Here is an 11,255-nt window from a genome sequence, read left to right on the forward strand (position 1 = left end):
GCTTGCCACAAAGTGGGAGGGGAATGCAGTAAGGACAGAGAAAGGATTAAGATGACAATAATACTTGGAAATACTGATAGAATAAAATCTAATATTACTTTTAAAATAGTGTAGTTAATGCTTATCTTTCCTTTCCAATAGTTTTTGTAAGCATATATTTGCAATTTTATTTATTTATTTTAATTGAATCACTGTGAGATGCACAGTTACAAAGTTGTTCATTATTGGGTTTCAGTCGTGCAATGTTCCAACACCCATCCTTTCACCAGTGTACATTTCCCAGCACCAAAACTCCCAGTTCCCCTCCTGTCACTGCACCGCCCCCCCCAGAGCCCACTTCTGTGACACCTTTATCCTCTTTCTCTCTCTCTCTCTGTCTGTCTGTCTGTCTCTCTCTTCTCTCTCTCTCTATTCTTTTCTTTTTTGGCATTATGGTTTGTAATACAGGTACTGAAAGGTTGTCATGTTTATCCCTTTACCTACTTTCAGTATCAGTTCTTGTCCAGAGTGATCATTTCCAGCTTTCACTGTCATAGTGAACTTCTTTATCCTAATTGTCCCCCTCCTCTCCAAGCACTTGTAGCAAGCTTCCAATGGTGGGCCAGTTCTCCTGGCCCTTGTTTCTACTGTCCTTGGGTATTAGTCTCCTACTATGTTTTTCTAGTGCTACTACTGAGAAAGCTTAACATGATGTGAGACAATAGAGAAGGAATATTCCACTGTCTAAGGGTTTATTTAAAAATGTCTCTCTACTTAGCCCTTTTGAACAGTTTTTCTTGTGTACATAATTCTATGTTGGTAATAATTTTTTGTTATACTTTAAAGAATAACTTTATTCTCTTTTCACAACAGAGTTTTCACTTATAAAGACAAAATTGCTTAAGAGACTATGAAACTTTCCTTGTTTGTGTTTCATAGATCTCTTAAGCAATTTTGTCTTTATCATTTTTGATTTCTGAAAAAATATCAATCTTAATACTTTCTGCTGACCCGTGTTTTACTTCACTTCTCTTGTGTTATGTCTATTCTATTTTCAAAATCATTCATTGAGTTTAAAATTTCATTGTTACAGTATTAAGATTTTTAAAAACAGACTTTTAATAGATTTACAATTCTAAATAAATGTTCATATTTTTATTTTAATTATGTTATGATTATTAAAAAGTCATGTCCAATAATTCAAACATTCATCTTTTCCTAAAGTCTGTCTTTTTGGTTTGTTTGTTTGTCTTTCTATTGGTTTTTGGTATTTTGATCCTGTATTTTTATGTAACTGGTCATTTAATCTAGTATTAAGTATTATGTTTGAAAAATAACAGATGCTGTCAATGACATTTCCTTTTAGCATGGAGTTAATTACTTTTGACAGAGAGATAGACTACAAGTTAATCATCTTGATCCATTGGTCTTGGGTTTGAAACTGAAAGTGAGGACCAGTGAGACCTGTTCCATTTCAGGTTTGTCTTATTTCTAGAAGATACATCTTTAAAGATCTCTAGGTAAATCCTATAAGGGTACTTTTTATTTTTATTATGAAATTTGGGTATTTTTTTCTTGAGACTATTAAAGATGTGCTTTTTTATTTTTTTTAGCTTCTTAGAAGTTGCTTTCAGCTTAGTTCCCTGGAAATTTGCACAGGTAATATCCACTTTATTATTTTTTTAAAATTTTTATTAGTGAAACACCATGAGGTACAGTTGAAGACTTACAAATAATTGTGCTTGGGTTTCAGTTATACAATGATCAAGTCCCCACTTTATATCCACTTTATATCACTGTAGTTAGCTTTACTCTCAAATCATGACTTCTCAAACCCTCACTGGCTGGGTAGACTTGTTTTCAACTCACTGTTAGTAGGATTGTTATAAATTCTTGGATGTTGTCTTTTGTCTTTATTCAATAGTTCTATTCTGTTAAAGACAATGGCCAAACATCCTTAGGGATATAAAATCAGCTATCATACTGCTCGTCTCTATGTGATTTTTTAAAAAAAATCTTCTCCAAGTTTTGGATTTTTTAAGACTGAGGAACATTTAGAAAACACAAAGGAACTTGAACAGCAAAGTGTCTGTATGGAGTAGACTATAAGTAAACCAGTGGATGATTGTAAACAGGAGCACACAACAAAAGAAGAAATATTATAGAATCACAGAAGTTGCAGTCAGATGAATTCCAGTAAGAATCTCTCAGGTAAATTCACAAAAATGCCCTCAAGACACCAAAATTGACTTAAACTTTTGCTTGGCTCGAAGACCAGGAAGCCAACTACTATAAATGTTAGTATCTTCCCCACCTATAAAAATGTTTTATATGCTGTAGACTTAAATTCCAACATGGTATTTTTGGTAAGTTGGCATTTGAGAGATAATTGGACATAAGAGATGAGCCCTCCTGAATGGTATCAGTATCTTTTGAAACGAGACATGAGAAATTGCCTTCACTTTCTGTTCTCAGCCATAGGAGGATGCCAATCTGAGGATACTGTCTGCAAAACAGGAAAACACTTTCATTAGATACTGGATTTTCTGGTACCTTAATCTTAGACTTCTAGCATGAGAAGTGTGAGGAAGAAATTTTTGTTCTCTAAACCACCTATTCTAGGATAATGTTATAGCAACTCAAGATGACTAAGGTACTATCTTTAGGCAGCACTGTTTTGAATAAGGGAAATGATTTTTTAATATCCTCTCTTTTTTGACACTCCCTAACTCGTTTTGCATTATTAACAGCTAATTGATAATGTAGGCATGGGTGAAAGAAAATAAGAAAAGGAAGAAACATCTCTCACATTAAGAAGCTGGCCTGTAATATCTCTGTGTTCCTGTGGATAGCAATGTGATAAACATCCATATCACTGAAGCTTGGGTCCCAAACCAGAGCTATGTGGCACCTGTACAAGGGTCCTCAGAATTCAGGTTAGAAAGCAGAGTGACTCTTAAGGCTGAAAACCCAATTCTGAGGAACCCTGAAGAGCAGAGTTGAGCCAATATGCTCACTTCTTCTCTGGGTTCTGAACATCTCATTTATCATTTCTATCCTATTTTTAAGCGTCAGGTAAATACAGCCCTGAAAAAAAGGTGTCTGTGTTTCAGTGACAGATAAAATCCATGGAGTCGTTAAGTGGGAAATTCCAGATTTCTCCAGAGGCCTTGACTTCTATTTTGCAGGAAGAAGTTTTTCCCCCAAAGACAGAGTAAACTAGAGCCTGGTGTCCCCAGAGACTCTTATTGGAAGTTGGTCTTTGGAAGCTCTAACATAAACATACTCCCACCCACCTGGCTCATGTACAAATCATGAACGACTTGGCTCTTCTTTCCAACAGAGCAGCTTTTAGTGTGAGTCACTTACTTCTGTCTCTTTATTTTGGACTTTCTGCCTCAGGAGACCTTGAGGAACCATCCCCATTACTGGACTGAGGATGCTTTAAACACTCAGAAAACAATGAACAATAGAAACCCCACAAAAAAAAAAGGTTTATCCCCCTTCTTATTGTGCTTGGGAACCTGGACTTGGAACTGAGTTCAATCAAAAACTGAGACCCCTGGCCAAAGTATCACACTGTTGACTAACAGAGAAGGGGATAAATATGCCAGAAGATGAAGTTGTGGCTTTTGAGCAAAAGAGCTACTCAGTTCAGGTCTGGAAAACACAACATCCACACTGGTAGTTGTGAAAAATCTCCTGTAGAACCACTCATGATTTCTAGACCCCCCCACCTTTGTTTTTAAAGTCGTGGTAGATTTTCCCCCCCTCCACCCTGTGTTCTATAAAGGGTGGGAGGTCTGCACAGAGTTATGATTTTGGAAGGCAAGTTGCAGAGAAAATATGTGAAAGGGCTCTGAGTGCAGGACGGAATACTTCCTCTAAAAATCCTTGGCTTGGGGTTTGTGTCTTCAGTGTGATTTCAAGGGCTTTGCCCTAATGGATTTTGAGTATCACAAGCTAGTTGGTTCTCTGCCTATTTCCAGATCTTGCAGAAAGCACATGGGAGTAGAACTATGTCCCTATACAAGCCAAGTATAGTAAATGTGTTTTCATGCTGGTGGAATAGTTTTAATATTACGAGATGAAAAAGGCCTCTCTTTTTTTCATCTTAATTTTCTGATGATGTGAGCCATTATTAGCATCTTGGGGCCCCTGGAAATGTCCAGGGTCCCTATTGGTACTTCTTGAACATGGACTCACTAACATTTATCTACCCAAAGTGAAAGGTATCTCTAATGATCCCAGCTGACATTTATTCAGTGCCTTTCACTCAGCGATCCCAAAGAGCTCCACAGGCTGATTTACGGGCTGTCCACAGAGTGGAAGTGCATGGTAATGACCACAGCGATGAAGATGGTGATGGATCACTCAGGCTCTGGTATTTGATATGTCATGTTGTTTCTGGGGCGTTTCCAATTTCCTGAGCTTCCCGGTGATTAGAAGCATAAGGGTAAGAGTGCTCCATCCATTTCATTTCACATTTCTCCATGGAAATGACTCTGATTGGAGCCTTGGGAGACCTTAATTCTCTGCCTCCCTCACACAAATTTTAGTAATCATCTGAGAGCAGACATTGTGAAATGCTACAGTGGGGCCACCTTGCACCCCTCCTCTTACTGGGCATGAAGACTCAGCTTCACCCCCCTCCATAGTATCTTCAACCTCTTGGAACTCCCTTGAGTTTTTCACTCCTGGGGAAAGGATGAAATTAGAAAACAGACTAAGTTCCGTGCATTTAGGGTGTTTATGAGTGTGTCTTATTAGACACAATGTTTCCTCATTTTTTAAAGCCCATGGAAGTCCTCATTTGTTTTCTTTTCAAACAATAGCCTATGGGGAATTAACAAATATGTAAAGCAGATAAAAGTGAGCTGTTCTGCTTATTCCCACTCATTCTCTCACCACTCCCACCCTATTACAGTGGCCCTTGAGCCCTTAGTTAAAAGTCATAGGCTTCCTGGAGTGCTGGGTTGTGATCAGCCCATAAGAGATCTGAAATTTTTTCTAGACTTCCCCACTGATTTTTGAATAAACTGTTAAATATCTACATGCTCCCTTTGTTTCATCTCTGAAAAGAGATGAAACACTCTTCATTAAATATTACAATTAATGTTTTTTAAAATGTAAAGTGCTACTGTGCTGAAACTCTAGTAATAATGGGGGAAATAATGTTCAGGCATAGTTCTTAATGCTTGCTTTTCTAACCTCATTTAGTCCTTGGAAGGAATATAGATTGTGCACTAGTGTTATTTCTATTTTAGTTTCAAGAAAGGGAAGCGCAAAGGTTATATGAATTTCCCAAGGCCACTCAGCTTATAAATGGAGGAGGAATGAGTCAACATCAGCAACCTGACTTCAATGTCCATTCATCTTAATCCCTGACATTTATTTGGTGGAGAAAGACTCACCAGCAATGCTGAGGAGGAGATTACTCAAACCCAGTGGTGCACAGAGATCACCAGGGCCACACCATTGATGGGTGCAGGGGAAGGGAGGCATGTGATGCTGGGATTAAACTTGCAGCCAGAGCACAGAAGGCATGCATTTCTGTCCCTTGAGACATTTTCCCAGCCCCAATGCTTGAATCTTCAACTTGGTTCATCTTAGAATTGCTTAAGAAAATTTTAAAAAATTCAGAAGTTCAATTTATATTCTAGAACAATTAAAGAACAGATTCTAGGTCTTAATCATTTTGTTTTTAAAAATCAAGCAAACAAAATAAACAGAAGCTTCTTTTTATAAATTAATTGTGTTTCTAGAAGAAGATGAGGTGATGAAATGAACAGAAACTTTCTCAAAGAGGAAATCCAAATGGCCAAAAGGCACATGAAAAAATGCTCATCTCTAATCATCAGGGAGATGCAGATCAAAACAACAATGAGATATCATCTCATACCACAGAGACTGACCCACATCCAAAAGAACAAAAGCAACTGGTGTTGGAGCAGATGTGGGAAGAAAGAGACCATCCTTCACTGCTGGTGAGAATGTCGACTGGTTCAGCCCTTTTGGAAAACAGTATGGACACTTCTCAAAAAATTAGAAATTGAACTCCCATTTGACCCAGCAATCACATCTGCACTTATATGTTCATTACAGTATTGTTTACAATAGCCAAAACTTGGAAAATACCCGAGTGCCTGAGAACAGATGACTGGTTAAAGAAACTATTTACATCTACACAATAGAATACCACGTAACTGTTAGAAAAGGTTAAGTCATGAAATTTGCATATAAGTGGATCAATATGAAAAGTATTATGTTAAGTGAAATGAGTCAGAAAGAGAGGGACAGACATAGAAAGATTGCACTCATTTGTGGAATATAAAGTAACAGAATGGGAGACTAACACCCAAGAAGAATTGAGATATTACCATGAGGATTATTTCACAGCTTAGAAGCTGGCCTCACATGCTGGGGGAAAAGGCAGATTAATAGAGAAGAGAATACCAAGTAAAGGGTGCTAGGAGGGCCCACTAAGGATGGGAGGGGGAGGCTGAAAGTAGACTACAGACCAAACATGATGGCCACTTAATACCTCTATTGCAAACCACAATACCCTAAAGAAGTAAGAGAGCAAAAGGGAATGCTCTGCCACAGAGGAGTGGTGGAGTGGAGGGGACAGTGTGGGGGTGGTGGGAGGGATGCTGAGACCATTGGTAGTGGAGAATGGGCACTGATGGATGGATGAGTATTTGATCATTGTGTAACTGAAATGCAAACGCAAAAGTTTGTGAGTCTGCCTACATCCAAAAGAACAAAAGCAACCGATGTTGGCAAGTATGTAAGTATGTGGCAAGAAAGGGACCCCCCCCCCCCCCCCCGCTTCACTGCTGGTGGGATGCCGACTGGTTCAGTGCTTTTGGAAAACAGTATGGACACGTCTCAAAAAATTAGAAATTGAACTCCCATTTGACCCAGCAATACCGCTCCTGGGAATACATCCCAGAGAGGCAAAAAAGTATTGTCGAAGCGATATCTGTACTTGTTTGTTCATTGCAGCACTGTTTACAATAGCTAGAATCTGGAAAAAACCTGAATGCCCGAGAACAGAAGACTGGTTAAAGAAACTTTGGTACATCTAAACAATGGAGTACTATGTAGCTGTTAGAAAAGATAAAGTCATGAAGTTTATATACAAGTGGTACTACATGGAAAGTATCATGCCAAGCAAAATGAGTCAGAAAGAGAGGGACAGACATAGAAAGAATGCATTCATCTGGGGAACATAAAGTAACAAAATAGGAGACTAACACACAAGAATAGCTGAGATAAGTATGAGGAGGTTTACTCCATGGTTTGGAGTCAGCTGCACATAATAGGGGTAAAAGGCAGCTCAGATAGAGAAGGGAGCACCAAATAAAGGGTGTTGGGAGGATCTGCCCAGAATGGGAGATGCATGCTGAAAGTAGACTATAGACCGAACATGACTGCCTCTCAGTGCCCCTTTTGCAAACCACATCACCCCAAAGGAGAGAGAGAACAAAAGGGAATGCCCTGACACAGAGGCAGGGTGGGATTGGGGGATGGGGGAGTGGGAGGGATACTGGAATCAGTGGTGGTGGAGAATGGGCACTGGTGGAGGGATAGGTACTCGATCATTGTATAACTGAAACCCAAGCACAAAAATTTGTAAGTCCACAACTGTACCTCATGGTATTTCACCAATAAAAATTTAAAAAAAAAGTTTGTAAGTCTGTAACTGTACCTCACGTTGATTCACTAATAAAAAATTAAAAAGAAATCTGAAAAAATAGTGTTTTCAAAAATATTTGTTGAGGCCCCAGCCCCTCTATCTTTCCTCATCCCTTTCCACATAGTTCCCACATACCCACATAAGGATTTCAATAAGGTGTCCTTATTTGCAAGTAGGACATTATTACTTATGTTGAAATAAAGTTTTACTGGAATAAGGCATGTTCTTAATCCCATTACAAAAGATATCTTTCTAAGAAGATGCCCTGTAGAGACAAAGATAACAGTGACAAACTCATGCAAGCCAAGGAGTGTCATTCCACATTGGAACTGACTATACCATCTTCTTAAGCATAGCTCAGTGATGAGCACATGAAAGAGGGTTGGTTAGAGCGGAGATTTGACAGTCATGCTCAGTGCTCTCATTCATGGGGGAAAATGATGAGGATAATCCTAGGCATCAAAAGAGAGATCCTCAAACATAATGGTCTTTCATTATCTGTATTGCAAACCATAATGCCCATAAGTAGAGAGAGAAAGTAAGAGGGACATTGTCTGCCATAAAGGCAGGGGGAGGACACTGGTGGAGGAATGGGTAGCACCAATTTTCCAAATGACCATTATAAGTTTGTTGATGATACTCATTAATTTAATTGATCAAGGAACTTAAAATAAGTGAATTTCAGTTACTTCCAAGGCAGAGAACTGAGAAATATAGGAACCTTGATTTGAACCCTGGGATGGGATGAGGGAGGGATACTGGGGACATTGGTGGTAGAAAACGTACACTGATAGAGGGATGGATGTTTGATCACTGTATCACTGAAATTCAAACATAAAAGCTTTGTAGGTGTAGCTCACAGTGATTCAATAAAAAAAACTTTCCAAATACCAGCAGTCCTCAGATAGGAATGTGGGTGACTGAGAGTACTAGAATGAGTATTCCTCCTAAAGAGAACAGTACAAAATTTTGTGAAATTACAATGGGAGTGAAATTATAATGGAAAGTGCAATTAAGAAGGTGATCTGCAATGTAGAGTCACTTCAGAAGCTATAAAAAACCCCACAAGATTGTGTTAGACCAATGTTGGAAAGAAGGCAGACAGACTTGGATAGTGAATGTAGCTTAAGGCACAAGAGTACCTTGAACAAAAGGTCTGGAGAGCAGAACAAACTAGGGAACTGGTCGGAGTGGGTGGACTCCATGTTCAGAAGAAGCTGGAAAAGAGATACTGTTGAAAAGAAAACAAAATACAGAAAGGTAGGCTGAAACTTTCTCATGGGATTTGAATACCATGCAGAAAACCCAGGACTTTACTTTTTTAAGCATTGTAGACTCAACAGAGGCTGTTAGGTTAGAGAAGTGCCAGCACCGTAACTTGAGGTGATCATGTTCAGTGAAAGAAGTAAAAGATGATTACTGAATGATTTCACTCATATGTGGACTATGAATCACAAAAGCAAACAAATCTGCAAAAAACAACAATATTGACTCCTAGACTTGGTCAAATTAGTATTGTTAATAGAGAGAAGGGGTGTGGACGCAATGGATTGAAGGGTCTTTTTCGTGGTGGTATGGGGTAGAACTTTAATGGTGGGCTTGATGAATTTTATACACGTATAGAGCTGTAAAAATACCCCTAAATTCTATACTATTGATTGCTAATAGTAAACTATTTTTAAAAGCACTGTTATTAATTTATATGATCTCAATAACATTCATAGGGATTTGATTTATCTTAATTTTCCAAATGACCCTATAAGTTTGTTGCTAATACACACTAATTTAATTGATCAGGAACTTAAAATAAGTGAATTTTAGTTACTTCCAAGGCAGAAAACTGAGAAACATGGGAACCTTGACTTGAACCCTGATCTTCTGAAGGCATAGTCTCGGTGGTGCTAATCTCATACATTACTGAGAATTTCCTCTACTTGTGTTAAAAAAAAAAAACCCAGCCCCATCAACAGAGTGAAGCAAATAGCATAGAGAAAGAGGAGGGGAAGAAGAGGGAAAGGAAATTCATCTGTGACTTCAAAATCATTTTTATAAATATCTAAGAAGATTGGAAAGCATGAAACGAGTTGCATTTTGGAAGGTTTTCCCACTTGTTAAGGAGAAATGAATAACTAGAAGAAGATGCTACCTTTAATAAGTTATGGATGAAGGAAGATGATAGGGTTGGGTTCTGGCAGAAAATTTTATCTTAAAAAGAAATTTAAAATTACGTTTTTAGAGGCTTGCATGCAGCAAGTCACTTGCCTTGCAAGCAGCCAACTCCGGTTCAATCCCCAGAATTACACATGATTCCCAAGCACCTCCAGCAGTGGTCATGAACACAGAGCCAAGAACCAGGAATAAGCCCTGAGCACCAGCAGATGTGATCCAAAATCTAAAAAAAAAAAATTTTTTTTTACATAATATTCAGGAAATACACAGAAATTGTTACCCTTCATGTGGTCTCTGTCCTTTTGTTATACATCTATGCTCTCATAAAGAAGGTTGATTGGTTGAGCATCAATAATCCTTAATTCTAGTGCATTCGGTTCCCAGAAACAGTTTTATTCACCTATGTTCCTGCCTCTTCCTTTTTTGGGACCCCCCAACTTCCCTGCCCTACTCTGCCTGCATGGACTGTAGCACTATCCTCCTGTTGTTCATCTATTTGCTTGAGCGGGCACCAGTAATGTCTCACAACAAATTGTGACTTGTTGTTACTGTTTTTGGCATATCGAATATGTCACTGGTAGCTTGCCAGGCTCTACCATGCAGATGAGATACTCTCGGTAGCTTGCCGGGCTCTCTGAGAGGGGCGGAGGAATCGAACCTAGGTTGGCTGCGTGCAAGGCAAACGCCTTACCCTCTGTGCTATCGCTCCAGTCCGCTCTGCCTGCTTAAATTTAAATACTTAAATTATTTTCAAAAGAGAGCAGCAAGTAGAATTCAACACAAGTAATTAAGAAGACAGTGTGTTCTGCAATGTTAAGCTTGTAACATTCTCTGAGTTAAAACTGTGACCTTTAAACTTTAGCTGTATAGCCCGTGACTCAGAACAGAATAGATTCTGTGTGAGCACCAGACTTCTAAGAGCCTTCCTGGACAAGATAAAGGACATTAGAGAGGAAGAAGTGTCAAGAATACCTAAATGATCCAAGAAAATGAACAGGCACTTTTAAACACTTTCCTTGCTGCTAGGGAGGGGTTGGGGCGAACGAGGTCCAGTAATGATCTGTGGTCTAACAGATTGCCTGAGTCACTCTTCCACTGGCCAAAGGGAATTTACCAGATTTCTCTGATCCTTATTGAGTTGACTCATATAAACTATAGTGAGTTCCTTTTTAGGCTCAATGCTCCATGGAATTAATCAAACTTTGTGTTTGTCTACTGTAATCAGTTCAATAGCTGCTTTCTGCTCATGGATGACTCCTTGCCTTCATTAAATCGGAATGTTTCAGCTTTGGGCAGAGCTCACCACCTCAATCAATACACGCAAGAGTAGCTGTCTCCTAAATGAGGATGACAAACCAATGCCCTGATAAGCGACTATTACTAAATTCTTAATGATCAGGTGTTT

Source organism: Sorex fumeus, unplaced genomic scaffold, assembly GCF_029834395.1.
Source record: "Sorex fumeus unplaced genomic scaffold, SorFum_2.1 ptg000128l, whole genome shotgun sequence".
Classification (NCBI taxonomy): domain Eukaryota; kingdom Metazoa; phylum Chordata; class Mammalia; order Eulipotyphla; family Soricidae; genus Sorex; species Sorex fumeus.